Here is a 6,277-nt window from a genome sequence, read left to right as displayed (position 1 = left end):
TATGAAGTGATTCATTTGGATAGGAAGAACAAGGAGAGACAATATAAAATAAAGGGTGCAATTCTAAAGAGGATGCAGGAGCAGAGTGACCTGGATATATATGTGCATAAGTTCATTGAAGGTGGCAGGACAGGTTGAGAGAACAGTTAATAAAGCATACAATATCCTGTGCTTTATTGATAGGGGCATAGAGTACAAGAGCAAGCAAGTTATGTTGAATTTGTACAAGACACTAGTTCGGCCTCAGCTGGAGTATTGCATCCAGTTCTGGGCACCGCTCTTTAAGAAAGATGTGAAGGCATTGGAGAGAGTGCAGAAAAGATTCACGAGAATGGTTCCATGGATAAAGTTCTTCAGTTATGAAGATAGATTGGAGAAGTTGGGACTGCTGGCCTTGGAGAAGAGAAGGCTGAGAGGTGATTTGATAGAGGTATTCAAAATCATGAAGGGTCTGGACAGATAGGGAGCAACTGTTTCCACTCATGCAAGGATCGAGAATGAGAAGGCACAGATTTGAAGTAATGGGTAAGAGAAGCAAAAGTGACATGAGGAAAAATTTTTTCACACAGCGAGTGGTTAAGGTCAGGAATGTGTCTGAGATTGAGGTGGAGGCAGGTTCAATTGAAGCATTCAAAAGGGAATTAGACTGTTACATGAAAGGGAAGAATGTGCAGGGTTATGGGGAGAGGGCGAGGGAATGTCATTATGTGAATTGCTCATTCAGAGAGCACGTGCAGACACAATGGGCTAAATGACATCCTCCTGCACTGTAACTATTCTGTGATTCTGTGAAGTCCTGTTGTAATTGTATAGAGCCTTGGTGAGTCCGCACCTGGAGCATTGTGTACAGTTTTGGTCTCCTCATCTAAGGAAGGATATACTTGCCATAAAGGGACTGCAAAGGAGGTTCACCAGACTGATCCCTGGGATGGCTGGGTTGTCTTATGAGGAGTGATTGAGGAAACTGGGCCTCTATTCTCTAGAGTTTCAAAGAATGAGAGGTGATCTCATTGAAGCTTACAAAATTCTTACAGGGCATGACAGGGTGGATGTAGATAGGATGTTTCTCCTGGCTGATGAGTCTAGAACCAGGGGACATAGTCTCACAATATGGGGCAGGCCATTTAAGACTGAGATGAAGAGGAATTTCTTCACTCAGAGGGTGGAAAATCATTGGTATTCTCTACTCAAGAGGGCTGTGGAAGCTCAATCATTGAGCATGTTCAAGACAGAAATCAATAGATATCTAGATACTAATGACATCAAGGGATACGTGGATAATGTGGGAGAGTGACGTTGAGATAGATAATCAGCCATGATCTCATTGAATGGCGGAGCAGGCTCATGGGGCTGAATGGCCTACTCCTGCTCCTATGTTCCTATGTAAAGTGGTTTGTAACTGCTGGAATGATGACTGCAGAAGGAAAGCATTACGTTGATGTGAGGTGTCAGATAGACACTGGTTCTACAGGTAACATCATGAGCTTTGCAGAATTGTGTGAAATTGCTCAAGTTGGTGATCCATATATGAAGCAGTCAAAGGTAAAGTTGAGGCTCTATGTTGGAATGATGCTCACTCCAACAGGACAAACTAAGCTGAGAGTCCAATATAACAGGAAGAAAAAAGAACTTCAGTTCCAGTAAGTGGACATTAAGCAAACTCCCTTCGTCTCGGCTGAAACAAGTCAAATGCTTGGACTCGTAACCTTCCATGTACTGGAAAAGAAATATATTCCCAAGCATGCAGCTGCTGCGACTAAAAAAGCAAAGAAAGAAGTTGAGATAGTTGTGCCAAAGAAAGCTGGAAAGCGGAAGAAAGAAGAACAGGAGCATAAGACTGAGAATGATGCATTCTTTCTACATTTGGTGGAAATTTGAACTCTGAAAAGAAGTTTGAGGAACTAAAGAAAATCCTGAATGGCTTACTTACCAAAAATAAATTTTCAGTCACAGATGCCCAAATTGGCTCCAGCAGGGAATTCGGTTACATATACTTTGAAACCGAAGAACAGCAGAAAAAGGCACAGAAATTCAATGGAAACAAAATGCTGGGACTTGCAGTCAAACTTGACAAAGCATGCAGCAAGGAAAGCAATGCAGATAACAAAAAAGAAAGGGCCTGCAGGACAGTCAAAAATCTCCCATTCAAGATAGCTCAGGAAGGCCTCAAAGAGATTTTTGAGGATGCCAATGACATTTCATGATGGTTCAGGGACTCGGGGCATTGCGCATAAAGAATTTGAAAATGAAGCAGCTGCAGACACAGCATTGGAACAGAAACAAGACACTGAAGTTGAAGGCAGGGCCATCGTTATTGATTTCACTGGCAAAAGGAGTATGTTAACTGTAAAGAGTAGACAAAATGCAACCAGATTCTGATACACTCATTGTAAATAACTTGGCATATTGTGTAACAGAAGAAACCCTTGAGAGTATATTTGAAAAAGCATCATTGATCAAAATACTAGAAAAGATGGCAGACCAAATGGATTTGCATTTGTTAAATTTCTATCTATTGAGGATGCTAAAGAAACTCTTGAGAATCACAGCAATACAGAAATTGAAGGGAGAACTGTGTGATTGGATTTCAGCAATCAAGGGCATAGAAGTGTTGATGGTCCCAGCAAGACATTTTTTGTTTGTGGCCTTTTTGATGATACAACTGAAGAAACTATAAAGAAGCCTTTGAAGGAGCTGAGAGTGCTAGAATTGCAACAGAAGAGAATCTGGAAGATCAAAAGGTTTTGGCTTTGTGGGACTTCCTATCAGAAGAAGATGCAAAATCAGCTAAGAAAACGACGGAAGGTGGAGAAATTGATGGATGCAAAATTACATTTTACTTTGCTAGAAAGAAGGGTGAAAGCCAGCGAGATGGTCGAGGCTTTGGAAGATCTGAAAAAGGAGGGGATGGATTTGGAGAATTCAGAGATGGAAAGATGACTCCTCAAGCAAAGAAAATCAAATTTGATTAACAAGCCTAATAAGACTGCTCTATCTCTTTGTGTTCAGACAGAACCTCTGTTGATTTGCCTCAGAGTTGGACATTCCAGGGCTCTGCATGGACTGGATAGCTATGTAATTTGGAGTGTGGTGGGAGCTCTCTAAGGTTCTGAATGGACTTTCAATTAAGTAAAGGCAGAAATTGTTGATACACTTTTGTGGGTTTCGTCAAATTTATCAAGTATTCTGTTTTGCCAATGTGTAAAGATATTGGTCCCTATGATTTTTTTAGTTGAAATGTAACTGCAAATTTTTCTTTTATGAAAAGGTGAATATTTGGATCAATACCGTTGTATACTTTCGCTTGCCATCCATATGTGACCTCTGACATCATGATATGTAAATAAAGGCTATTGGCAGTAGCTATTTTATACACCACATGGAATACTGGGGACCTGGGGGCCAACTGGAAAATTCCTGTCAGCCTCTGACTATAGGCCTTAATTGACCCTTCTTTTAGTTGAATTGGCTACCCACTGCTTGCAGGAGTGTAGCCCTGCTGCCCATTCCTCCCCTATCCCACCTCTGGGAAAATAACCAGAACTATGCACAATACCCCAAGTGTTAACATAATGTCTCTGCTTTTCCATTCTATCATTCTATTAACCAGTGGCATGAATTTTCACGCCCATCCACCTCCATGCCTGCATCCATCAGGGGCTAAAAATCCTCCCCATTGAGTTACAGAGAGTAAACAGAAACAGGCTATTCAGCTTAACTGATTTATGCCGACCTCTATGCTTCACACAAACCTCCTCACATTCCTCTTCGTCCAACCCGATCAGCATATTCTTTTCCTTTTTCCCTTGTGTGCTTATCTAGCTTCCCCTTAAATGTATCAAATCTATTTCCCTCAACTACTCCTGTAGTAGCTCGCTCCACATTATTACCACTCTCTAGGTAAAAAAAAGTTCCTTCTGCATTCCCTATTGGACTTATTAGTGATAATATTTTATTTATATCCTCTAGTTTTGGACTCCCCACTAATGGAAACTTTTTCTCAATGCCTATCCTATCATATCCTTTCATAAGCTTTCTCAATTCTGTGAATCTTTTTTGCACAGTACCTCTATATTATGTTATAGTATGGAAAGCAGAACTGTGCACAATACCCCAAGTGTTGCCTAAAATAGGTTCTATACAAATTTAACATAATTTCTCTGCTTTTCAATTCTATCCCTCTAGAACTAAGCTATAGTGCTTTGTTTGTTCGGGCTTATTAACCTGCATTGCTACCTTTAGTGATTTTTGCATCTGAGTCCCTAGATACCTTTACTTTTCTACCCCATTTAGACTCTTATTGTCTGTGTAGTAGGTGGCCTCCTTATCCTTCCTACCCAAATGCATCACTTCACACTTACTTTTATTGAAATTAATTTGCCAATTACACGCCCATTCTGCAAGTTTAATAATATCTTCTTGTATTTTGTTGTGGTCTTCCGGAGCACTAACTATGCGCTCCATTTTGGTATTGTTCACAAATATTGAAATTGTACTTCCCAAGTCCAAATCATTAATGTAAATTGTGAACAACAGCACTTTCCACCTGTTGCCAACCTGAGCAGCTACCCTTAATCCCTACTCTCTGTTGCCACTTTAGTAGTCAGCTGCCTACCCATCCTGCTACTTGTTCTCTGACTTTACATTCTCTGACCTTAGTCATGAGTCTACTGTATGGTACCTTTTAAAAATCCAAATTTATTACATCTATTTGCATTACCCTTACAGGAGACAGTTCTTCAAATAATTCAATAAGTTTGGCTAAACATGATCTTTCCATTTTAAATCACTGCAAACTACTCTTCTTTATATTTTATCCCAATAACAGTCAAAAATTAGGGGGAAGAAAGCGAGGGAGGAACTTAAAACAATCACTATCACTACATAAATAGTACTTGGCAAACTAATGGGACTAAATGGGCTGATAACTCTCCTGGACCTGATGGCCTGCACTCTACAGTCTTAAAAGAAGTGGCTGCAGAGATAGTGGATGCACTAGTTGTAATCTTCCAAAATTCCCTACATTCTGGGAAGGTCCCAGCAGGTTGGAAAACTGCAAATGTAACATCCCTGTGCAGGAAAGAAGGGAGACAGAAAGCAGGAAACTACAGGCCAGTGAGCCTAACATCTATCATTGGGAAAATGCTGGAAACCATTGTTAAGGAAGTAGTAGCAGGACATTTCGAAACTCATAATACAATGAAGCAGAATCAACAAAGTTTTATGAAAGGGAATAAAAACAAAAAAAATGCTGGAAATACTCAGCAGGTCTGGCAGCATCTGTGAAGAGAGAAGCAGAGATAATGTTTCAGGTCAGTGACCTTTCATCAGAACTGGCAAAGGTTAGAAATGTAATAGACTTATAGCAAATAAAGCAGGGGTGGGGCAAAAGGTAATAAAAGGGAAGGTGTTGATAGGACAGAGGGTCACAGAGAATAACTGACAAGAAAGTCATAGAGCAAAGGCAAAGGGTGTATTAATCGTGTGGTGAAAGACAAAGCGTTGGTGCAGAGAGGTTGTTAAATGACAGAATAATGAACAGCCCTGGCCAAAAGCACAAACATGAAAAAAAAGTGGACAGGCACATGGTAACAAATGAATGACGAAACAAACTAAAACAAAATTAAAATAAAAAAAAGACTAAAAAAATTAATGATGAAACAAACTAAAATAAAAAACAAAAATTAAAAATTAAAATTAAAAATGGGGGCCAGTCATGCTCTGAAATTATTGAACTTAATGTTCAGTCCAGTAGGCTGTGGCGTGCCTAATTGGTAAATGAGATGCTATTCTTCAAACTTGCATTGATGTTCACTAGAACACTGCAGAAAGCCCAGGACAGAGATGTGGGCATGAGAACAGCGGGGTGTGCTGAAATGGCAAGCGACAGGAAGCTCAGGGTTATGTTTTTGGACTGAGCGAAGGTGTTCAGCAAAGCGGTCACCCAATCTGAGTTTGGTCTCCCCAGTGTAGAGGAGACTGCATTGTGAGCAGCGAATTCATTACACTAAATTGAAAGAAGTGCAAGTAAATTTCTGCTTCACCTGAAAGGAGTATTTGGGGCCTTGGATAGTGAGGAGAGAGGAGGTAAAAGGGCAGGTATTACACCTCCTGCAATTGCATGGGAAGGTGCCGTGGGAAGAGGACGAAGTGTTGGGGATAATGGAGGAGTGGGTCAGGGTGTCGCAGAGGGTGCGATCCCTTTGGAATGCTGACAGGGGAGGGGAGGGGATGATGCATTTGGTAGTGGCATCATGCTGGACATGGTGGAAATGGC

General features: G+C 40.7%; 1 pseudogene; it reads left to right on the top strand.

Annotated features, from left to right (window-relative positions):
* Positions 1 to 1,689: 1,689 nt before the first annotated feature.
* LOC137378281 (nucleolin-like) lies at positions 1,690 to 2,972 on the top strand (annotated as a pseudogene).
* Positions 2,973 to 6,277: the final 3,305 nt, after the last annotated feature.

This window comes from Heterodontus francisci, chromosome 16, assembly GCF_036365525.1.
Source record: "Heterodontus francisci isolate sHetFra1 chromosome 16, sHetFra1.hap1, whole genome shotgun sequence".
NCBI lineage: Eukaryota > Metazoa > Chordata > Chondrichthyes > Heterodontiformes > Heterodontidae > Heterodontus > Heterodontus francisci.
The sequence above is the reverse complement of the archived record's forward strand: the minus strand, read 5'-3'. Positions and strand labels throughout refer to the sequence as shown.